This window comes from Phyllostomus discolor, chromosome 8 (assembly GCF_004126475.2).
Source record: "Phyllostomus discolor isolate MPI-MPIP mPhyDis1 chromosome 8, mPhyDis1.pri.v3, whole genome shotgun sequence".
NCBI classification, from domain to species: Eukaryota; Metazoa; Chordata; class Mammalia; order Chiroptera; family Phyllostomidae; genus Phyllostomus; species Phyllostomus discolor.
In genome coordinates, this window is record NC_040910.2 from 62482275 (window position 1) to 62508438 (window position 26164).

The 26164-nt window shown below is 38.7% G+C and overlaps 1 pseudogene; it reads left to right on the plus strand.

Moving 5' to 3' along the window:
- The window catches only part of LOC114515380, a 37164-nt pseudogene extending 11277 nt beyond the window's left edge, over positions 1-25887 (plus strand).
- Positions 25888-26164: the final 277 nt, after the last annotated feature.

Sequence of the window (26164 nt, forward strand, 5' to 3'; positions counted from 1 at the left end):
AAATTTAAGGAGACATAAAGAGCTTCCCAGACAAGAAAAATCTAAAGGAGTTTGTTCATCACCACCAAACCAGCATTACAAGAAATGTTAAAGGGACTTCTTTAAAAAGAAGAAAGAAAAAGAAGAGAAGGAGAAATATACTTTAAAAATAAAATGGCAGTAAGTGCATATCTATCAATAATCACTTTAAATGTAAATGGCTTAAATGTTCCAATCAGTGACACTGAGCTTCTTTTCATGTCTATTGTCTTCTTTGGAGAAATGTCTATTCTGGTCCTTTGCCCATTTTTCCATTGGGTTATTTGGGGGGTTCTTTGGTGTTGACTTTTAAAAGTTCTTTATAAATTTTGGATAGTAAACCCTTATCAAATGTATCAGTGAATATGTTCTCCCATTCAGGGGGTTGTCTTTTCATTTTGTTGATGGTTTCCTTTGCTGTGCAAAAATTTTCTAGTTCAGTGTACTCCCATTTGTTTATTTTTTCTCTTGTTCCTTGGCCCAAAGAGATATATCAGAAAAAATGTTGCTATGAGAAATGTCCAACATTCTACTGCCTGTTTTCTTCTAGCGTTTTTATGGTATTGAGTCTAACACTTAAGTTTTTGATCCATTTTGACTTTATTGTTGTATGTGTGATAACAAGGTGGTCTAGTTTCATTCTTTTGCACATATCTGGCTGGTTTTCCCAACACTATTTATTGAATAAACTATCCTTAACCCATTGTATTTTTTACTTCCTTTGTCAAATATTGACTATAATGGCATGGGTTTATTACTGGGCTCTCTATTTTGTTCCATTGGTCTATGTGCCTATTTTTCTGCCAGCACTATGCTGTATTAAATACTATGGCCTTTTAGCATAGTTTGGAATTAGGCAGCATGATTCCTCCAAATTTGTTTTTCTTTCTCAAGATAGCTGTTGCTATTCAGGGTCTTTTGTGGTTCCATGTAGATGTTTGGAATATTTGTTCTGTGAAATATGCCACTGGTATCTTAAAAGGACTTGTGTTGAATCTGTATATTGCTTTGGGTAGTATGGGCATTTTAATGATGTTAATTCTTCCTATCCATGAACAAGGTATGTGCTTGTATTTATTTGTATCTTCAATTTCTTTCATTAGTGTCTACTAATTTTCCCAGTACAGGTCTTTTATATTCTTGGTTAAATTTATTCCTAGGTACTGTATTCTTTTTGAAGCATTTGGAAATGAGATTGTTTTCTTAATTTCACTTTCTGATAATTCATTATTGGAGTATAAAATGCACCTGATGCCTGAATATTAATTTTGTATCCTGCTACTTTACTGAATTCATTTATCAGTCCTAGTAGTTTTTGGTGGAATCTTTAGGGTTCTCTATACACATGTTAAGAGGTTTAAGAGCCAAGAAAGAATATGAAATTTCTGGCATTCCAACAATTTCCCCAGTTTGCCCTCTTCCTATCACTAAGTTCTATTGTACAACTTATATTCTGAGATTTCTAATTTCTGAATCACCTTTGACCAAAGGCATTGTCAGCTTAGAGTGAGAAAGACAGTGAGTCAGAAAGGATACTGGTGTTGGGCCAGAAGGAAGCCTGGAGAAGTCAGGAGATGGACAAGTTAAGCATTTCCTTGTTCCAACTTAAGCATCGGAACAAGGACGCTGATCTCTGTGGTTGCCTTTTCTTCTTCCAGTGCATCTCTCCCCACACTGTATCCTTAGATCTCTCTTTCTCCCCTGGCTTCAGGGTAGCTTCTAGCTAGTGGAGTGGGACAAGGGATTTCTGGATCAGTGAGTTCCCTGTCTACTCTCTGTCAGACTTCCCATTTCAGTTGCATCTTTTATTATAGTGGCTTAGCGGGAACATCACTGCACAAGGAGGAGAGTACATTATTCCTAGGCCTACACAGCCCTGCATATTAAAAATGACATGGCCACACTGGAGAGAATCCAGATGTAAATACTTTTTTACAACCATAGTTTTGGAGATGTGATCAGAATGCAACTATCAAACAAGAGAGAGGCTAATGAACCTAGAAAAAGAAAAACCATCATGACTGGAATTCATCAAAAAACACAGAACAGGCCCTTCCACCATGAGAGGACACAGCAAGAAGACAGCCATCTGGGAGCCAGGAAGCAGGCCTTCACCAGACACTGAATCTGCCGGTGCCTTGATTTGGACATCCTAGCCTTCAGAACTAACATTTCTGTCACCTCAAAAAACCAAAAACAGGACTTTCGATCAAGATGGAGGCATAGGCAGACACACTGTGCCTCCTTGCACAACCAAAAGAGTGACAACAATTTCAAAACAAAAAACAACCCAAACTGACAGAAAATTGAACTGTATGGAAGTTTGACAGCCAAGAAGTTAAAGATGAAACATCCATCCAGACCAGTAGGAGGGGTGGAGATGGGCAGCTGGGCAGAGAGGACTCTCGGCAAAGTGGTGGCTATAGGACCAGGGTGGGCAAGGCAGCAGCTGGTGGAGGGGGTGATCCCACATTCACTTGCGGATAAATTAGGAGGACCGACCACCTGGGGAGGGAGACAGACCTCGCAACCCTGGGTCCCAAATAAAGCCTCAAACCACCAACTGAAAATACCTGTGGGGGTTGAGGCGGCAGCAGGACAAACTCCCAACCTCACAGGACAGTTTGTTGGAGAGACACACAGGGTCCTAGAATGTACACAAGCCTCCCACCCACCCAGGAATAAGCACTAGAAGGGACCACTTTGCTCGTGGGTAGCCAGAGAAGTGACTGAAATCCAGCAGAGAGCAGAGCAAGCACCACTGTTTCCTCTCGGACCCCTTCCCCACATATAGCTTCACAATGCAAAGAAGTGGGTTGTCCCACCCTGGTGAACACCTAAGGCTCTGCTCCTCATGCACAGCAGGCACACTGAGACAAAGCAAAAAATGGCCCAAATGAAAGAACAGATCAAAGATCCAGAAAAAATGCAACTAGGCGACAAAGAGATAGCCAACCTACCAGATACACAGTTCAAAACACTGGTAATCTGGATGCTCACAGGATTGCTTGAATTTGGTCACAAATTAGATGAAAAAATAAAGGCAATGCTAAGTGAAATAAAGGAAAATGTACAGGGAACCAATAGTGATGGGAAGGAAACTGAGACTAATCAATGGTGTGGACCAGAAGGAAGAAAGAAACATCCAGTCAGAAGAGAATGAAGAAACAAGAATTCAAAAAAATGAGGAGAGGCTTAGGAACCTCCAGGACATCTTCAAACATTCCAACATCCTAATCATTGGGGTGCCAGAAGGAGAGGAGGAAGAGCAAGAAATTGAAACCTTATTTGAACAAATAATGAAGGAGAACTTGTCCAATCTGGTGAAGGAAATAGACTTCCAGGAAGTCCAGGAAACTCAGAGAGCCCCAAAGAAGTTGGACCCAAAGAGAAACACGCCAAGGCACATCATAATTACACTACCCAAGATTAAAAATAAGGAATCTTGCCCTGGCTGGCATAGCTCAGTGGATTTAGCACGGTCTGCAAACCAAAGTGTCACAGGTTCAAGTCCCATCAGGGTACATGCCTGGGTTGCAGGCCATGACCCCCAGCAACCACACACTGATGTTTCTCTGTCTCTCTATTTCTCCCTCCCTTCCCTATCTAAAAATAAATAAATAAAATCTTAAAAAATAAAGGAATCTTAAAAGCAGCAAGAGAAAAGAAGACAGTTACCTACAAAGAAGTTCCCATAAGATTGTCAGCTGATTTCTCAAAACAGACCTTATAGGCAAGAAGGGGGTGGAAAGAAGTATTCCAAATCATGAAACACAGGGACCTACATCCAAGATTGCTCTATCCAGCAAAGCTTTCATTTAGAATGGAAGGCAGATAAAGTGCTTCTCAGATAAGGTCAAGTTAAAGGAGTTCATCATCACCAAGCCCTTATTAAATGAAATGTTAAAGGGATTTATCTAAGAAAAAGAAGATAAAAAGTATGAACAGTAAAATGACAGCAAACTCACAGTTATTAACAACCACACCTAAAATAAAACCAAAAACAAACTAAGGAAACTACTAGAACAGGAACAGAACCACAGAAATGGAGATCACATGGGCGGCGGGGGCAGTTAGCAACAGGGAGTGGGAGGAGGAGAGGGGGAAAAGTTATGGAGAATACGTAGCATAGATGGTAGGTATAAAATAGACAGGGGGAGGGCAAGAATAGTATGGCAAATGTAGAAACTAAAGAACTTATAACACATGGACATGAACTAGAGGAGTGGAGTGTGGGTGGGAGAGGGTATGCAGGGTGGAGGGGAATGAAGGGGGGTAATGGGACAACTGTAATAGCATAGTCAATAAAATATTTTTAAAAAATGACTTTAAACTATTGGTAGTAAAAGTATAAGGAAGAAGAAAGTGAACATGTTAGACTTGGTGAAGAAAACAGGAGGAAGCCAAAGAAACCCAGGTCGCATCTGAAATGATACAAGTAAATCAGCTGGGTGCCTGTTCTTCAAAGGAAGCTGCAGCCCTGGAGAGGGCTTGCCAGTCAGTGCTAGAGGCTCACATGGGAAGTTTCATGAGTACACAGGGCACTTTCAGTATTTTCATTCTATTTTCCTTTAAAAGGGAAGAAATGAAGCTAATTGTTACATATTTTTCTACATGGTGATGCTTTTATTCAAATCAAAGCAAATAGAAATGAGTACTGGGCTATCCACAAGGACAAAAGACCCTAAAATTTGTCTTCCCTCACTTATTAGAAATTGGGTCGGCAGAGGCACTACTGAGAGCAGATCCCTCACCTCAAACCATCCTATGGGGCAGAGAAAGCACAAACCACCACACAGCTCCTCCCTCTAACAGGCTGTGGGGTAGGGGCTGCAGTCAGTTGAAAGCAGAACCATTGTTTTGAAAAAGTAGATACCCTTTTCCATATCTTCATATTGTATCTCTGGTTTCAAGCTTTGACTAACACAGAACTCACATTTAACAAAGTGTTTGTATGCCCTACAATCAGTGACTTAAACACAGCATTTTACCCTGTAGAAGTACTATACGTTTTAAAGGACTTTTCATTTGAAATGAATGCTTAATGACGGACAGGTGTCCTCCATAGGGTGGAGTGGGAAAACCCCAGGCAAAGACAGAAGCATCAATGAAAGCACAGTGGGATGAAATAATGTGTCACCTTTTGATAGGGGACTCAAGAGTTGGAAAATTTTAGCTTACGGTAAAAAGTTATAAGCCTAGCAAATAATGTATATGTTAAAGCTTTTGTTTCAGAAACTACAGACAAGGCCCATCCTGGTTCCTGGGGAAATAGCCGACCTCCTGGAGCACTGCTAAAGATTACCACCTAGGAACAAGTTGGAGGCATCTGGGACTTTGTGTTCCAGGGAGAGACAGATGACCACCCACCCCTGGGAACAGCTAACTGCCCAGGACAGGAATGTTGTAGCTTCTATCACCTAATCCTCCCTGAATCTCAAAGCCCTCACTGCATCTTGTTTATTCCATGCTATAAAAACATTGCCATGGAGCCCTGGCTGGTATAGCTCAGTGGATTGAGCGCAGGCCTGCAAACCAAAAGTTGCTGGTTTGACTCCCAGTCAGGGCACATTCCTGGGTTGCCAGCCACCTCCCCAGTAGTGGGTGTGTGAGAGGCAACCACACATTGATGTTTCTCTACTTCTCTTTCTCTCTCCCTTACCCTTTCTCTGAAAGTAAAGAAATAAAATCTTAAATTAAAAAAAGATATTATTTGTTAAAAAAAAAAACCTTGGCCTGGAAAGAAAAGACAAGATGGTCTGTTAGTGTATGAACCTACCATCTTCTCAGATCGCCAGCCATCTGAAAAAAGCACCCATAAAGATTCGATCACTATCATTGCTTATTGGGTTTGGTAGAGACAGGCAGCCCAAGTGCCAGTCTTTTCCAGTTTCATTCCTTTCTCACTGCCTGGTGGACCTATCTTACCAGTCTCTGGACTTTGGTTCCAACAAATGGTATTTTCATATGAAAACAAGGAAGAGTAGATTCATTGGAAAACAACTCTTATTGCACCTTGATCTGTGGCTTCTAGACTCTAGAACAGCAAGAAATGGCTGTCATTTAAGCCACCCAGTCTGTGGGATTCTATTATGGCAGCCTGAGCAGACTACGACAAGGAGAAACAAAAACCTTTTCTGAACACAGAAAATCAACAAATAAAGTTAGAAGGGATGATGGAAATTTTTAAAAATCACTATTTTGTATCCATAGTAAAGTTGATTTGGGCTAGAAGCATAAATAAATGGCAAAACTGGTGGGTGAAAACTTTAGGATCGACTCAAATTTTTATTTATAAATAAATAAATAAATAAATAGAAATTGTCACCTCAAATGATATTTATAGCTTGAAAGTATCTTCTCACAATATATGAATTATTATAAAAGGTTAAAAAAGGTGACTTCATGGAGAAACTTAGCAAACATCACCAGTCCTGGGAATAGGTGACAGCACGTACCTCCTGCTGTGACATACTGAGAACTCAGCATTACTTTCATACTTCCGTGGTATCAGTGCTAAAGGTGCATGACCTAGACCTAATCATGAGGAAACATCCAAGCAAACCAAACCAAAGGGCATTCAACATCATATACACACCAAACTCTTCAAATATGCCAATATTGTGGAATGCAAAGGTTGAGGAGCTGTCCAAGATTAAGGGTGACTAAATACATATGGCAACAGAATGTAATACATGAACTTAAATCTTCTTTTACCAAATGATAATTATATAAGAGAAATTTACTAATAGTAATTTCCTGATTTTGATAAATATACTGAAGTTATATAAGAGAAATCCTTGTTTTTAGAAGGTATGCACAGATGCCTTTAGGCTTAGAAAGACATCGTACTACACTTACTCTTCAACACTTCAGTAAAATCATGAATCTACAACCAGTTACCCATCCACAAACCCATCCATCTACATGAGAGAAAGAGAAAGTGAAAGTGAAAGTGAATGTAGTGAAATGATAAAACTTTGGGGAATTCAGTGTGAAGGGTATCGTCATTTTAGTAGCTTTTCCATAAATTTGAAAACATCAAAATATAAAAATTATGGAGAAAAGAGTTTAGAAAGATAGACTCTATTAGTGTTTACATATAAAGAAACCACAATAATCCTTCTTTCACACAACAGTCCAATAAATAATTTACTTAATCACATAGGAAACCTTTCCCCACAAGTGTCACAGAATCTTCACAAAGGTCACATGGGCAGAGCTAGCTCACAAGAACACTCTGAACAGGTCCAACAGAGGAAGAGGGTACTTCTATGATTAGCCCAGGTTAGTCAGGGTATATCTCTGCATCACCTGGAGGTAGGGTGTCCCTGACCCTGAGGAAGTAGGAGACAAGTCCTAGACAACCCACCAGTTGAATCTCTTAAAAACCATGTACCATTTTTTCTAAATAACTTCACAAATATCAGTGATGGTGGTAGTAATAATAATAGCTAATGTGTATGTAACATGCCATGTTCCAGGCATGTTATATTTGGTTTACATAGATTAATTTCTTTTTTATTTTTAAAATATGGCCTTTTATTTTCTGGTGCTTTTTAAAATTAAATTTATTGGGGTAACATTGATTAACAACATTATATAAATTTCAGGTGTATAAATTTAGAATATGACATCTATATACTCTATTGTATGCTCCCCACCCAAAGTCGTCTCCCATCCCTAGGTATTTGATCTCATTTACCTTCTTTACCATGCCCCTCTGGTAACAACCATTCTGTTGCCTCTACCAATGAGGTTTTTTCTTTATTCCATTGTTGATTTTTGTTTTGTATCTCACATACAAGTAAGATCAAATGGTTCTTGTCCTTTTCCATCTAACTTTTTTCACTTGGCGTAATACTGTCAAGATCCATCCATGTTGTCGCAAATGGCAATATTTCTTTTTTATGGCTGAGTAGTATTCCATCTTATATATGTACCACATGTTCTTTATGCAATCATTCATCATGGAACACTTAGGTGGTTTTCATGTCTTGGCTATTCTGAATAATGCTACAGTGAACATAAGGATATATATAATCTTGACGATTAAGTGTTTTCAAATTTCTTGGGTAGATACCCAAAAGAAGTATTTGCCGAGTCATATGGTAGCACTATTCTTAAATTTTTGTGGAACCTCAAGGCTGTTTTCCACAGTGGCTGCAATAACTTACATTCTCAATGGCTGTGTGTGAGGGTTCTCATTTCTCTACATCTTCTTCAATACTTATTATTTCTTGGCTTATTCATAATAGCCATTCTAACAGTTATGCAGTGATATCTCATTGCAGTTTTATGATTTGCATTTCCCTCATTACTAATGATATTGATCTTTTCAGATATCTGTATATCTTCCTTGTAAAAATGTTTATTGAGGTCCTCTGCCCATTTTTTAAAATCAAGTTGTTTTTCTTTTTGTTGTTGTCAAGCTCTATGACTTTTTCATATGTTTTGGATATTAGCTCCTTATTGGAGGTATTGTTTGCAAATATCTTCTCCAGTTTGGTTGGTTGCCTTTTTATCTTGATGGGGTTTCTTTTGCCATGCAAAGCTTTTTGGTTTTAATTTATTTTTGCTTTTATTTCTCTTGCCTTTAAAGTCAAGTTCACAAAAACTCCTCTGAGACAAAGGTGCATAACTTTGGTGACAAAGTTTTCATTTATGTATGTTGTCATTTCATATCTTATACTCAAGTTCTTAATTCATTTTGAGTTAATATTCACGTATGGTGTCAAATAGCAGTCTCCTTTTATTCTTTTGTCTATGACTTTCCAGTTTCCTTGTAGGAGACCATTCTGCATGGCATGGGCCCAGCTCCCACTCGGAGATGCACAGGACCCATGCCCATGGATAGGTTCTCCCATGGGGAATCAGGCCTGCAATGTGCCTAGGCTGCTACGAGTCTTGCTCTTGCTAAAAAACTCCCTCACCCTGAATTGAGGACATTTACTGCAAAGTAACTTCCTAAAATCCATGTTAAACCTTGCAAGGATGAGTGTAAACAGTTCAACCACTTTTGCCTTTTCATTTGCAAATATCCCTCTTCTGTGATGTGATTAGCAGCATTGGCTCCTTTGTTTTCTGTAAAAGGGAGCCACCTAAAGTGAACCTGTGCATAATAAATGAGGACTATCTGTAATGTGCATAGAAGAGAAATAAAGGCCTGTCATGGCGGAGGCCGAGGCTTTTGCTCCCCTTGAGAGAAAAACCATGCTGTCCCTTTTCCTCCACTGGACTTGGTAGTCTATGTGAATGTTTCATTTCATCCATAATGACTCAGACACTGCGGGCCAGTGTCTGCATCATTTTTACACCACCATTTGTTGAAGAGACTTACCTTTCTGCACTCTATGATTTTGGCTTCTTTGTTGAAAATTAGTTGCCCACATATGTGTGGGTTTATTTCTGAGCTCTCAGTTCTGTTCCATTGGTTTATGTGTCTGCTTTTCTATGACTACCATATGGTTTTCATTATTGTAGTTTTATAGTACAGTTTGAAGTCAGAGCATTTGATGCCTCCAGTTTTGTTTTTTCCCCCAGAATTGCTTTGGCTATTCAAGATCTTTTGTGGTTCCATACAAATTGGAAGATTTTTTTGGTCTATATCTGTGGAAAATGCCATTTGGATTTGGATAGGGATTGTATTAAATCTGTATATTGCTTTAGGTCAGCAGTTTTCAACTGGTGTGCTGATGTGAACTCCAACCAGTGGTGTTGTGGATGCGACGAACAAATTAACACACGCTGCAGAAGTCCTGTGGAGAAAAAGGACGGCATGGCCACTCTCTGAGTGAGAGTGCCCCGACCCCTGCCTGGACAGGCATTTATTGCTTTTCTGGGCACATTACATCAAAGATGGTCCTCGTTTAGTATGTACAGGTTTGCTTTAGGTGATTACATTTTATAGATAACAAAGGAAAGGTTGTTGCTAATTACTTCAAAGAAAAGGATGTTGCAAATGCAAGGGGGGAACGTGGTTGAAAATGGAAGTTTAGCACAGACTTTAGAAAGTTACTTCAAAGATATGTATTAAACATTTGCTGCCTTAATTAGGGATGAGGGAGTTATAGCAAAAGCAAACCTCAAAGCAGCCTAGGTACAATGCAGGCCTAATTCCTAATGGGAAAGGCCATCTGTGGGCCTGGCTTCTCTGTGCTGCCTCACACCTGTCGGTTTTTTTAACCAGGGCTGAGCTACATTTGCCACTGCCATGAGGACTGGTTCCCTATAGTGTGCCTCAAGAATTTTTTAAACATGCAATACCTGTCTATTTAGTCAGGGGAACTGACCTCTTTTCCATTAGGTTGTCAAATTAAAAAATGACAACAGTCAACACAACAATAGACATGGTGTAAATGACCTGTCTTGAACTATAAATATATAAGTGATATAATAGAACTGCATCTTATTGGTCATGTTTCATAATAAGGTTGTGTCTGACCAGTTAATTCTTGGTACTAAACATCTTTGTATGCAAGTATGGGCAGCCACTTTTTATTTTTCATTATTTATTTTTTCTCAAAAAAAAAATTTTATTGTGGTTAAATATACATAACAAAATTTACCATCCTAATCATATTTCCCTGCACAATTCAGTGGCATCACCACCATCTCCTCATTTTCCTAAACTGACACTCTGTCCCCATTAAACACTAGCCCCCTGCCCCACCCCCAGGCCCTGGCACCCACAGTTCCAAAGTCTATCTCTGTGATTTGACAACAGTCTGTGCCTCATACAACTGGAATCATAAAGTGGTTGTCCTTTGTGACTGGCTTATTTCACTGAGCATAGTGTCTTCAAGGTTCATCCATGTTTTAGCAAGTGTCAGAATTTCCTTCCAATTAAGCTGACTAATATTTCACTCTGTAGATAAAGCACATTTTGAAATCATTCACCTGTAGAGCAATACTTGGGTTGCTTTCACATTTTTGCTATTATAAATAATGATACTATGAATGATAGCATATAATTATCTATTTGAGTTCTCTGGGGGATATACCCAGAAGTGGAATCACTGGGTCATACTGTAGTTCTAGTTTTCATCTTTTGAGGAAATTCCACACCATTATCACAATGGCTGCACCACTCTGCATTCCCACGAACAGTGCACAAGGGTTCCAATTTCTCCACATCCTCAGCAACACTTGCTTTCTGCTTTTTTTTTTTTTTTGAGAGTATCCATAATAGCTGTCCTAACGAGTGTGAAGTGATAGCTCCTGTGACTCTGATCTTCATTTCCATGGCACTGAGTGACACTGAGCACTTTTTCTCATGCCTATGGGCCATCTGTTTGTCTTCTTCAGAAAAATGACTATTGTCCAGTGGATTAAATGCTCTCATGCAAAGATAGAGGGTAGCCAAATGGATAAGACAACATGACCCACAAATATGCTGTCTACTAGAGACTCACCTCAAAACAAAAGGTTTATACAGGCTGAAAGAGAAGGGATGAAAAAAATATATCCACGCAAATGGGGACAAAAAAAGCTGGGGTGTCCATACTTCTGTCTGTCAAAAGAGACTTTAGAACAAAAGCCATAATAAGAGACAAAGAAGGTCACTACATAACACTTAAGGGTTGAGTCCAACAAGAGTTTATAAGCCTTATGCACCCAATATAGGAGCACCTGAATATAAAAAGAAAATCTTGGCCCTGGATGGTGTGGCTCAGTGTATTGAGTGCTTGCCTGAGAAGCAAAAAGTCACTGGTTCAGTTCTCAATTTAGGGCACATGCCTATGTTGTGGGCCAGGTTCCCAATGGTGGGCAGGCCAGGTCCCCAGTGGGGGTTGCACAAGAGGCAACCACACATTGATATTTCTCTCTCTTTCTCCCTCCCTTCTTCTCTCTAAATAAATAAATAAATAAAACCTTTTTTCAAAATTTTGGAGAACTGCTAGACTTCCGGCAAGATGGAGGAATAGGTGGATGTACCATATCTCCTTGCACAACCAAGATTAGAACAACAACAATTTACAGCCAGAATAACACTCAGAACTGACAGAGGATTTATCTGAATGGAAGTCGGACAGCCAAGAAGTTGAACTAGACCTGTACATCCAGACTGGTAGGAGAGGGCGAGCCAGGGGGGCGCGGGTCAGCAGCGTGCGGAGGTTGGGAAAAACTTGACACAAAATCGGTGCAAAAGCCATCCGGCACGCAAGAACGCAGCAGTGGTCCCTGAGTATGCAAGCTGTGGCTGGCAGACCCAGTGAGGCAGCGATTGTGGACCAGGGCAGAGCTTGCAGCCCAGGATCCCAAAGAAGGCACTGAGAGCCCAGGAGAACGGAACTACCACCACTGTTTCCTCCTGTCCCCACCCCCGCCCCCACCCCCACATATAACGTCACAATCTAGCGACTGGGGTGCCCTGCCCCAGCGAACACCTAAGGCTCTGCCCCTCACCGTAACAAGAGCGACCAGACAAAAAAATAAATAAAAAGAGAGAGCGAGAGAGCGATGGCTCAAATAGAAGAACAAATCAGAGCCCCAGCACTCATCCTTTTGAGCGACCAAGAAATAGCTAACCTATCAGATGCACAGTTCAAAACACTGGTGATCAGAAAGCTCACAGAATTGGTTGATTTTGGACACTAATTAGATGAAAAGATGCAGGTTACCATAAAAGAGATGCAGGAAGATACACGGAGGAGAGCCAATAGTGATGCGAAGGAAACTGGGTCTCAAAACAATACAGTGGACCAGAAGGAAGATAGAATCAACCAAGTAGGAAAGCATGATGAAATAAGAATTTAAAAAACGAGGAGAAGCTTAAGAGCATCCAGGACATCTTTAAACGTTCCAACATCTGATTTATAGGGGTACCAGAAGGGGAAGGGGAAAAGCAACAAATTGAGGACATATTTGAACAAATAATAAAGGAGAACTTCCCCAATCTGGCAGAATAAATAGTCTTCCAACAAATCCAGGAAGCTCAGAGAGCCCCAAAGAAGTTGGACCCAAGAAGAAACACACCAAGGCACATCATAATTACATTAGCCAAGGTAAAAATGAAGGAGAGAATCCTAGAAGCAGCAAGAGATAAGGGGACAGTAACCTACAAAGGAGTTCCCATCAGACTGTCAGCTGATTTCTCAAAAGAGACCTTATAGGCAAGAAGGGGCTGGAAAGAAGTATTCCAACTCATGAAAGACAAGGACCTACATCCCAGATTGCTCTATCCAGCAAAGCTTTCATTTAGAATGGAAGGGCAGGTAAAGTGCTTCTCAGATAAGGTCAAGTTAAAGGAGTTCATCATCACCAAGCCCTTATTTTATGAAATGCTAAATATCTAAGAAAAGAAGATAAAGAAAAGACATGTATAGTAAAATGACAGCAAACTCACAATTATTAACACCCACACCTAAAGCAAAACCAAAAGAAACTAAGCAAACAACTAGAACAGGAACAGAACCACAGAAATGGAGGTCACATGGAGGGTTAGCAACAGGGGGGGTGGGAGGAGGAGAGAGGGGGAAAAGGTATAGAGAATAAGTAGCATAGAATATAGGTTGAAAATAGATAGGGGGAGGGCAAGAATAGTACAGGAAATGTAGAAGCTAAAGAACTCATAAGTATGACACATGGACATGAACTAAAGGGGAGAGGAATGTGGGTGGGAGAGGGAGTACAGGGTGGAGGGGAGAGAAGGGGGAAATGGGACAACTGTAATAGCATAATCAATAAAATATATTTTTAAAAAATTTGGAGAACTTTAAAAAGAGATTGACAGCAATATAGCCACAATAGGGAAACTTAACACTCCCCTGTCAACAATGGACAGATTTCCAGACAAAAAAATCAACAAGGATTATAGTGGCATTAAACAACACACTAGAGCAAATGGATTTAATTGATATCTACAGAACATTTCACCCCAAAGAAGCAAAATATACCTTCTTCTCAAATGCACATGAATCATTCTCAAAGATAGACTAAATAGTATGACACAAAATAAGCCTTAATAAACTCAAGAAAATTAAAATTATATCAAGCATGTTCTCAGATCACAATGGTCTGAAAGTAGAAATCAACCTCAAGAAAAAAAAAAAAACATTCAAACACATGGAGGCTAAATAACATGTTATTAAATAATGGGTTAACAATGAGATCAAGGAAGAAATTGAAAAGCACCTGGAAACAAATGAAAATGAACACACAACAATTCAAAACCCAAAGAACACAGTAAAAGCAGTCCTGAGAGGGAAGTTCATAGCATTACAGTCCTACCTAAAGAAGATAGAAAAATGTCAAATAAACAACCTAACCCTATACCTAAAAAACTAGAAAAACAACAATAAACAAAGCCCAGAGCAATTAGAATGAAGGAAATAATCAAGAACAGAGCAGAAATAAATAACATAGAGACTAAAAAACAATCTATAGATCAGTGAATCCAGGAGATAGTTCTTTGAAAAGATAAACAAAATTGACACACCTTTAACCAAACTCATCAAGAAAAAAAAAAGAGAGAGGACTCAAATAAATGAAGTCATAAATGAAAGGAGAGAAGTAACTACTGATACCACATAAATACAAATGATTACAAAAAAATTACTATGAACAACTATATGCCAAGAAATTGGAAAACCTGGGCTAAGTGGACAAATATCTAGAAACATACAATCTTCCAAAACTGAATCAGAAAGAAGCAGAAAACCTGAACAGACTGATAACAACTAGTGAAATTGAAACAGTAATAAAAAAAACTCCTGACACAAAAAGCCCTGGACTAGACAGCTTCATAGACAAATTTGACCAATCATTCAAAGAAGAACTAACACCTATCCTTCTCAAACTATTCCAAAAAATTCAAGAAGAGGAAAGACTTCCAAACTCTTTTTATGTAGCCAGTATTATTCTAATTCCAAAACCAGCTAAAGATATGACAAAGAAAGAAGAGTACAAGCCACTATCTTTGATGAACATAGATACTATTGGGTTGGCCAAAAAGTCTGTTTAGCTTTTTCTGTAAAATAAAAGACACATTTTTCATTTTCACCAATAACTTTATTGATTTAGATATTTTGAGTATGTTATTATCTCCTGCTATTGGCTTCTAGTGGGTAGAGGCCAGGTGTGCTGATAACCATCTTCCAATGCATAAGACAGACTCACAGCAAAGAATTATTTGGCCAAAATGTCAATGGTATCAAGAAACTTCACAACCCGCTTTTGACACATTTGATCAGTCACAGCACCTTTTCCATACACTGCATATTTTTTTGTATTGCAGTTGCATTTTTACCTTTCTTGAAATAATAAAGCATAATACACCAACATTTTGCATATCTTTGTCCATCTTCAATATTAAAATGGCTGCAAAAAATTCATCAATTTTGATGTTTTTAAATGTATGCTGATATCACAGCTATCACAATACAATCTAACAAAATTGTTTCAAATGAAGTTAAAGACAACTAAGCACTACTAGAGCCATCACACAGAAAAAACTAAATGAACTTTTTGGCCAACACAATAAAATCCTCAAAATATTAGCAAACCAGATTCAGCAATACATCAAAAAGATTATTCACCATAATCAAGTGGGGTGCAAATCAATAAATGTGATGCATCATATAAACAGAATGAAAAACAAAAATCACATGATCATGTCAACAGATGCCTAAAAAGCATTTGATAAAATCCATAACCCAAACCCATTTATGATAAAAAAAAAAAACAGCAAAGTGGGAATAGAGGGAACATATCTCAACATAATAAAAGCCATATATGAAAAACCTACAGCCAATATCATACTCAATGGGCAAAAACTAAAAGTGTTTCCTCTAGGATCAGGAAAAAGACAGGGATGTCCACTTCCACCACTCTTATTCAACATGGTACTGAAAGTCCTAGCCACAGTCATCAGACAAGAAGAAGAAATAAAAGCCATCCAAATTGGAAAGAAGGAAGTAAAACTGTAATTATGCTCAGATGTCATGATATTGTTCATAGAAAACCCTATAGGCTCCACCAAAAACCTACTCTACCTAATAAATGAATTTGGCAAAGTAGCAGGGTACAAAGTCAATATTCAGAAACTGATGGCATTTTTACACACCAATAATGAATTATCAGAAAGAGAAACTAAGAAAACAACCCAATTTGATATTGCAACAAGTAAAGTACAGTAACTAAGAATAAATTTAACCAAGGAATTAAAAGACCTGCACTTGGAAAACTTTAGGACACTGAAGAAAGAAATTAAGGAAGATACAAATAAGTGAAAATATATACCATATTCATGGATTGGAAGAATTAGCATCATTAAAATGTCCATATTACCCAAAGCAATCTATAGATTCAAGGCAATTCCTATCAAGATACCAATGATATATTTCATAGAACTAGAAAAAATATTCCAAAAATTTGTATGGGGCCAAGAAAGACCCCCGAAAGCCTCAGCAATTCTGAGAAAGAAGAACATAGTTGGAGGGACCACAATACCTGATATCAAACTATACTACAAAGCCACTGAAATTGAAACAGTCTGGTACTGGCATAAGAAGAGACACATTGATCAGTAGAACAGAATAGAGAGCCCAATAATAAACCCATATCTTTATGGTCAATTAATATTTGACAAAGGGGGCAATAGCATACAATGGAATAAAGACAGTCTCTTCAATAAATGAAAAAGAAGATCAACAAAGCTATGAACAATAAAATAGCAAATAAATACTTATCTATCAACAATTGAATCTGAAAAAAAATACTAAGCAAACAAGAACACAGATGGAATCATGGATATGGAGAGCATTTTGATGGTTGCCAGATTGGTGGAGAGGGTGGCAGAATGGGTGAAGAGATAAGATTAAAAAGTACAAATGGGTAGTTACAGAATAGCCATGGGGATGTAAAGTACAATATAGGAAATAGAGTAGCCAAAGAATCCTATGCATGACCTATAGACCTGAACAATGGTGTGGGGATTGCCTGAAGGAGCAGGGTTGCTAGGTGGAAGGGAGCAAATCAGGAAAAAAATTGGGACTACTGTAATAGCACAATCAATAAAATATAATAGAAAAAAAACAACAAATACAATGAATGGGTAAACAATGAGATCAAAAAACAAATCAAAAGATAAATTGAAACAAATGAAAAAGAGAACAAAACAACCCCAAATCTGTGAGACACAAACAAAGCAGTCCTAAGAGGGAAATTCATATACTACAAGCCTATCTTAAGAAACAAGAAAAAGCTTAAATAAACAATCTAGCTTTACATTTAGGAGCTTAAAGAAGAACAACAAACAAAGCCCAAAAAGACTAGAAGGAAAAAATAATAAAGCTCAGAGAGGAAATAAATAAAATTGAGTCAAAAAAAACCCCAAAAGATAAGTGACACTAAGAACTGATTCTTTGGAAAGATATTCAAGTTTGACAATCCTTTAACCAGACTCATCAAGAAAAACAGAGAGAAAACCCAAATAAATAAAATCAGAAATGAAAGAGGAATATTAGTAACTGACACCAAAGAAGTGCAAAGTATTGTAAGAAAATATTATGAACAACTATATCCAATAAATTGGACACTATGGATGAATGGATAAATTCTGAGAAACATGCAATCTTCCAAAACTCAGTCAGAAAGAATCAGAGACTCTGAATAGATATATTACAACTAATAACATTGAAGCATTAATCAAAAAACTCCTAATAAACAAAAGTCCTGAACCAGATGACTACAGAGGTGAATTTTAACAAACATTCAGAGATCTAAGACCTCTCTTCTCAAACTATTCCCAAAAATTCAGGAGGCAGGATGACTCCCAAGCTCATTTTTTCAGGCCACTATTATCCTAATTTCAAAACCACATAAAGACACTACAAAGAAAGAAAATTATATGCCAATATCTCTGATAAATATACATGCTGAAATCCTCAACAAACTATTAGCAAAGCAAGTGCAACAACACATCAAAAAGTTTATACAACATGATCGAGTAAGATTTAACCCAGGAATGCAAAGTTGGTACAATATCTGCAAATCAATAAATGTAATACACCACATCAACAAATGAAGGATAAAAACCACATGATCATATCAATAGATGCATAGAATGCATTTGATTAAAGCTAATGCCCATTTATGATGAAAACATTCAGTAAAATGGGAATACAGGGAACATACCTCAACATGATAGAGGCCATATATGATAAACCCACAGCCAACATCATACTCAGTGTGGAAAACTAAAAGCATTCTGTCTAAGTCAGTAACAAGACACAAAGCAGAAAGTGTATCTGCTTTCATCAGTCTTATTGAATGTAGTACTGGAAGTCCTGGCCACAGCAATCAGACAAGAAGAAAAGTAAAAGAAATCCAAATTGGAAAGGAAGAAGTAAAACTGTCATTATTTGCAGATGACATGATACTGTATATAGAGAACCCTAAAGATTCCACCAAAAAACTACTGGAACTGGCAAATAAATTCAATAAAGTAATAAGATACAAAATAAATATCCAGAAAGCAGTTGCATTTTTATACACTAATAATGAACTCTGAGAAAGGAAAACTAAGAAAAGAATTCCATTTAGAATGGCATCAAAAATTTTTTACCTAGGAATAAATTTAACCAAGGATGTTAAACACCAGTACTTGGAAAATTATAAGGCACTGAAGAAAGAAATTGAAGAAGACACAAATAAGTGGAAACATATACCATGTTCATGGATTGAAAAAATTACCATTAAAATGTCAATACTATCCAAAGCAATCTACAGATTCAACACAATTCCTATTAAAATACCAGTGGCATATCTCACAGATATAACACATATATTCCACAAATTTTTTGAAACCAAAAAGGCCCTGACTAGCCACAGCAATCCAGAGGAAAAAATATATATACAGGTATCACACTACCTGATATCAAATTATACTACAAGGCCATAGTAGTAAAAACAGCATGGTATTGGCTGCTGTGGCTCAGTGGGTTGGGTATCATCCCACTGACCAAAAGGTCACCTTTTCAATTCCCGGTCAGGGCACACGCAAGGGTTCCATCCCTGGTTGGGGACATATGAGAGGCAATCAATCAATGTTTCTCTCACACTTCGATGTTTCTCTCCCTCTTTCTCCCTCCTTTTCACTCTCTCTAAAATATAATAATAATAACAATAATAATAATTAATTAATTAATTTAAAAAACACCATGGTATTGGCATAAAAACAGGCATATAGATCAACGAAATAGAGAGCCCAGAAATAAACTCATGCCCTTATGGTCAAGTAATATTTGACAAAAGAGACAAGACTATACAATGAGGTAAAGACAGTCACTTCACTAAGTGGTGTTGGGGAATTGGACAGATACACACACACACAAAATGAAACTAGACCACCAACTTACACCGTACACAAAAATAAACTCAAAATTAATTAAAAATTTTAATCTAAGTTGCGAAATCATAAAAATCCTAGAAGAAAACATAGGCAGTAAAATTTCAGACATTTTTCATAGCAGTATTTTGGCTGAAAAAAAAGGAAAAAATAAACATTTGAGACTACATCAGACAAAAAAGCTTTTCTTCAACAAAAGAAACCATTAACAAAATGAAAATGGAACCCTACTGAATGAGATAACATATTTGTCAATGACACATTTGATAAGGGTTTAATATCCAAAATACATATATTTTTATTGTTGTTCAAATACAGTCACCCCTCCAGACCCCCCCACCCCTACCTCTTTAACTTTGTCCATGTGTCCTTTATACATATTCCTTAAAGGCCTTTCCCCTATTATCCCCTATTATCCCTCTCTCCACTCCTCGCTGGTTACTGTCAGTTTGTTCTTTATTTCAGTGTCTCTGGTTGTATATTGCTTGCTCATTTGTTTTGTTGATTAGGTTCCTCTTATAGGTGAGATCACATGGTATTTCTCTTTCACTGTCTGCCTTATTTCACATAGCATAATGCTTTCCAGTTCCATCTATGATGTCACCAAGTAGGAACTCCTTCTTTCTTTCTGCTGCATAGTATTACATTGTGTAACTAGCCATCAGAGATATGCAAATTAAAACCACAGTGAGATACCACTTCACACCTGTCAGAATGGCCATCATAAACAAATCAACAAACAAGTGCTGGCAAGGTTGTGAAGAAAAGGGAACCCTACTGCACTATTGGTGAGAATGCAGACTGATAAAGCCACTGTGGAAAGCAGTATGGAACTTCCTCAGAAAACTAAAAATGGAAGTGCCTTTTGACCCAGCAATTCTGCTGCCTGGATTATACCCTAAGAATCCTGAAAAACCAATCCAAAAGGACCTATGCACCCCAATGTTCATAGCAGCACAATTTACAATAGCCAAGTGCTGGAAGCAACCAAAGTGCCCATCAGTAAATGAGTGGATAAAAAAACTGTGGTACATTTATCCAAAATACATTTTTAAAACTTATAGTACTCAACACCAAGGAGACAAACAACCCAATTAAAAATGGGCAAAGGACCTGAATAGACAATTCTCCAAAGTGGACATAGAGATGACAAATAAAATTAAGAAAAAATGCTTAATGTTACTTATCTTCAGAAAGATGCAATTTTTATTTTTATTTTTTAATATATTTTATTGATTATGCTATTACAGTTGTCCCATTACCCCCCTTCACTCCCCTCTACCCTGCACACTCTCTTCCTCCCACATTCCCTTTAGTTCATGTCTATGTGTCATAAGTTCTTTAGTTTCTACATTTCCCATACTATTCTTGCCCTCCCCTGTCTATTTTCTACCTACCATCTATGCTACTTATTCTCTATACCTTTTCCCCTTCTTTACTCCTCCCACTCCCCTGTTGCTAACCCTCCATGTAATCTCCATTTCTGTGTTTCTGTTCCTGTTCTAGTTGTTTGCTTAGTTTGCTTTTGTTTTTGTTTTAGGTGTGGTTGTTAATAATTGTGAGTTTGCTGTCATTTTACTGTACATGTTTTTTATCCTCTTTTTCTTACATAAGTCCCTTTAAAATTTCATATAATAAGGGCTTGGTGATGATGAACTCCTTTAACTTGACCTTATCTGAGAAGCACGTTATCTGCCCTTCCATTCTAAATGAAAGCTTTGCTGGATAGAGCAATCTTGGATGTAGGTCCTTGCCTTTCATGACTTGGAATACTTTCTAGACCCTTCTTGCCTGTAAGATCTCTTCTGAGAAATCAGCTGATTGTCTTATGGGAACTCCTTTGTAGGTAACTGTCTTCTTTTCTCTTGCTGCTTCTAGGATTCTCTCCTCATTTTAATCTTGGCTAATGTAATTATGATGTGCCTTGGTGTGTTCCTCCTTGGGTCCCACTTCTTTGGGACTCTCTGAGCTTCCTGGACTTCCTGGAAGTCTATTTCCTTTGCCAGATTGGGGAAGTTCTCCTTTATTATTTATTCAAATAACTTTTCCACTTGTTGCTCTTCCTCTTTTCCTTCTGGCACCCCTATGATTCAGATGTTGGAACATTTAAAGATGTCCTGGAGGTTCCTAAGCTTCTCCTCATTTTTTTTGAATTCTTATTTCTTCATTCTTTTCTGATTGTATGATGTTTTCTTCCTTCTGGTACACTCCATTAATGTGAGACCCAGCTTTCATTCCATCACTGTTGGTTCCCCGTGCATTTTTCTTCATTTCACTTATTGTAGCCTTCATTTTTCATCTAATTTGGGACAAAAATCAACCAATTCTGTGAGCATCCTGATCACCAGTGCTTTGAACTATGCATCTGATAGGTTGGCTATCTCTTAGTTGCTTAAAAGTACTGATTGTGAGGCTTTCATATCTTCTTTTGTTTGAGCCATCTTTTTTTTTCCTTTGGTCTGGTCACACCTGTTACATATGAGGGGCGGAGCCTTAGGTGTTCACCAGGGCGGAACACCCCAGTCGCTGGGTTGTGATGCTGTATGTGGGGATGGAGTCCGAGAGGCAGCAATGGCGCTTCCTCCACTCTCCGTTGGACCTCAGTCCCTTCTGCTGGTTCCCCCAAGCAAACTGAGCCCCTCTGGTGCCAATTCCAGTGTGGGTGGGCTTGTGCATGCCATGGGACTTTCCAATGACCTCTTCTGTATGGCTGGGAGCCTCTCCCTGTGCCTCAACCCCCACAGGTGTTTTCAATCAGTGTCCCAAGGCTCTATTTCCCAGTGCCTTGCTTCACAATTGCCACCTCGATGGGTCTGTCGTTTGCCACCCCTTGGCTGGGTTCTGCCAGCTGCCGCTTGTGTGCTCAGGGTCCACCTGCTGCACTCTTGTGCACCCCAGATGCCTTACACGCCCAGTCCCAAAGCTCTCTGCTCTATGCCCCACCACCTGCACCATGCCCAGCTGCCCAACTCCGCCCCTCCTACCAATCTGGATGAACGGGTCTATTTTAACTTCTTGGTTGTCTGACTTCCATACTGTTCAATTTTCTGTCAGTTCTGGTTGTTAATCTGTTTCTAAATTATCATTGTCCCTATCTTGGTTGTGCGAGGAGGCACAGTGTGTCTACCTATGCCTCCATCTTGGCCGGAAGTCTCTCTAGAAAGATGCAAATTAAAACCACAATGAATTATCACCTCACACCTGTCAGAATGGCTATCATCAATTAATCAACAAACAAGAAGTACTGGCAAGGACGTGGAGAAAACAGAATCCTTGTGCACTATTGATGGGAATGCAGACTGATACAGCCTACTTTGGAAAACAATATGGAGTGTCCTCAAAAAATTAAAAATGACCCTAACTGGTGTTGCTCAGTTGATAGAGCATCATTCCACAAAAGAAAAGATCACCAGTTTGATTCCCAGTCAGGGCAACTGCCTGGGTTGTGGGTTCAGTCCCAGGTCAGTGGGCATAAGAGAGGTAACCTATGGATGTTTCTCTCCTTCTCTTTCTCCCTACCTTCCCCTTTCTCTAAAAATAAATAAATAAAATCTTCATTAAAAATGAAACTTCCCTGTGACCCAGTGATTCCACTTCTGAGAATATGTCCAAAGAAACCTGAAACACTAATTCCAAAGAATATATGCACCCTTGTGTGCATTGCAGTGTAATTTACAATAACAAGATCTTGAAACAGTCAAAGTGCCCATCAGTAGATGAGTGGACAAGGAAGCTGTAGTACATTTACATAATAGAATACTACTCTGTTGTAAAAAAAAAAGAAGAAGAAGAAGGAAATCTTACCTTTTGTGACAGCATGGATAGATCTGGAGATTTTTATGCTAAGGGAAATAAGCCAGTCATAGAAAGACAAATACCATATGATCACTTGCATGCAGAATCTTATGAGCAAAATAAACTGACGAACAAAATAGAAACAGAGGCATAAAAACAAGGAACGGGGTAGGGTGCAGGTGGATGAAAGACAGTGCAGGCATTAAGAAAAGAAAAAAAAGATCCAAGCTAAATAGCAGAGAGAAATAAGAATGGCAAGAACAAAAGAAGGAGAAGGAGAAGAAGGAGGAGGAGGAGGAAATGGACGACTATGGGGCACGGTCAAAAAATCTAATTTATTGTTAATTGCTATCCAAGAAAAACAGGAAGAGACAGGATGGGCAGGTGCAATATTTGCAAAACTAATATTGAGAACTTCCAAATTTGTTGAAAACTTTCAATCCACAAATTCAGCAAGTTCAGCTATCCCTGAAAAACTAAATACAAAGATCAGTATCATTAGCATATCATGGGCAAACTGCTAAAAATAAAAATCAGAAAGGCACATTATCTTATTGACTAAAAACTAAGGCAGGTGGAAGACAAATATCTTTAAAATGGAAAAAAAAATAAAATCTGTTAGTTTCCGTGCTGTGCTTCACAATAAAAAAAAAAAAAAAAGGCTACAACAGACGTAGTGAGCACTTGGGTATAATTAGGGGGAAGACAGTCTGGAAAGAAATCCATCAAAATGCTTCACTTTAATTTGTATCGATATTACATGGCTGTACAATGTCCACATTTCCAAAAATGAGTTTTAGATTTACAACTGAAAGGGGCAGGGGGACAACAACTCACGATCATGCCATTCTTATGCTTTTTTCAAGTCACTTCGCGTGACCGCAGTGGTGTTTTTTCCCCTGTAATTATTTCCGTGGGACAGACACTCCGGGGGGGGGGGGGGGCGGGGGCGTCCTCCCCTCTGCGCGCAGATACGGGGTGCGGATTTTCGCAGCCACGTCCTCGTCAGCGGTGTGGCCTCTACTTGAGCCCAACTCTGGTGGCCCTTGGAGACAGCTGTCTGGGCGTTCCGGACCGCAGAGACCCGCCCTCCCTGAACCTCCGACGCTGCGCCTCCCGGCTCGGAGCCCGATTCCCTCCCCGGGGTCGGCGATCGCCACGGCTGTCGGTGGAGGGCGCCCGAGCCTCGGGCTCCGAGCAGGGCGCTCCTCAGTCTCTGCAGTCGAGTCCTTTTCTCCGCGCCTCCACTTCACTTATTCTGTTGGACCTGAAGGTCAAACAGAAAGCCAGCGAGCTACGTGGGGAAGCGGTGTAGATGTGCTGGAGAAGAGAGAGTTATGAGATCCTAGTCTTCTCATTTCTATGACCTCGTAGCGTAATGGTAGCACATCTGACTTCAGATCAGAAGGTTGCGTGTTCAAGTCACGTCGGGGTCACGGGTGTCCATTTTTCTGGTACCAGTAAACCAAAAAACTAGGTTGATCCTCTGTTCTAATTTCGTCCTTGCAATAGCGTTCAGGATTCACTGTCCTTACAAGAAGTCAGAGGGATGAGCTTACACTGCGACCCTCCCATTCACTATTTCACTACCAAAGCGGAGGGAGGGAGGAAGGAACCTTCATAATAAGAGAAACGCAAATTAAAAGTAAACTTCAATGAGCAATTTTTACCCTGTGAGACTGATTAACCTTTAATCATAAATATTATATTAAACTGCATTATTCACAGCCTTAAAGCTGTGAAGAACAGGCTGGGATGTAAGTCCAGGAACAGAAGTAATTAAAATAAAAGAATATATTTTTGTCCTGGCTGGCGTAGCTCAGTGGATTGAGCGTGGGCTGGGAACTAAAGTGTCCCAGGTTCGATTCCCAGCCAGGGTACATTCCTGGGTTGCAGGCCATAACCCCCAGCAACCGCACATTGATGTTTCTCTCTCTCTCTCTCCCTTTCTCTCTCCCTCTCCCTCTCTCTCTCTCTCTCTCTCAAAATAAATAAATAAAATCTTAAAAAAAGAGAATATATTTTCATTGTTAACCTCACTGAACAGTCATTTGAGGGCAATGTGATTCTGAAATTCTATCAAAACCATCATTGTTATGTGAAATCTCGAGATGATAGTCAACTAAATGGAGATTCTAATGCTTTACTCGATCCCAGTAAGGAATAAGAGCCTTATCACAGACATGAGGACAAATCAATTGTTTCTTATGGAATGATTGCCAACAGTATATTTAACGAGACATGAGAGTTGTTTCTGGTTGACAATGAATTTTATTTGACGTCTATTTCTCTGAAAAAGAAAAATATTGCTTAGTAGACAGATAAAAATATGACATTCAGAAATGGAGAAGCCCACCTAAAAGAAAGATTCAAAGGTACAACAAGCCAGTAAACTGGCTTTAGCCAGGATACACTTTGGATTCTGACCAAGATATAATAATGAGTTCATAAATGGGGATTTTATTGCCTGGGTGCATATTGCAGCTTTACCTACTTTTTGTAAGGTATGTCTTACAGAGAAGAAACGTGATTTACATCCAGCATTACCAACTGGACAATACTATTTGAATATCACATAAAACTATTCTGTACATTCTTTTGCGGACAAAAATGGATGCTCCTAAGCACTATTTCATGGATGGAAGGAAAAACTCTTCTGGGGGGATTGATCATTTCTCCTGAAGCTTACACTTCAGAAGGTATGAAAGAATACAGGTAAGATGGGCAAACTTCTTCGCAGACCTTTGTCTTCTGCCTCAACTGTAAACCAGATTTAAATGTTCAGAGGATACTGTTTTCATTTGTGTGGTATTTAATATTCAGAAATGTGCTTCAGTATCAAAAATTGCTCAAGTTGTTTTTATTTTCCAGGTAAGGATTTTTACTTGATTACTAATATTACATTGCAGAAAGTTTGAAAAATAGTAACCTTCATTTCCTCTATATTTTATTCAGTTTTTGCACATAGTCAAATATAGATGTGTATGTACTTTCTCTTTA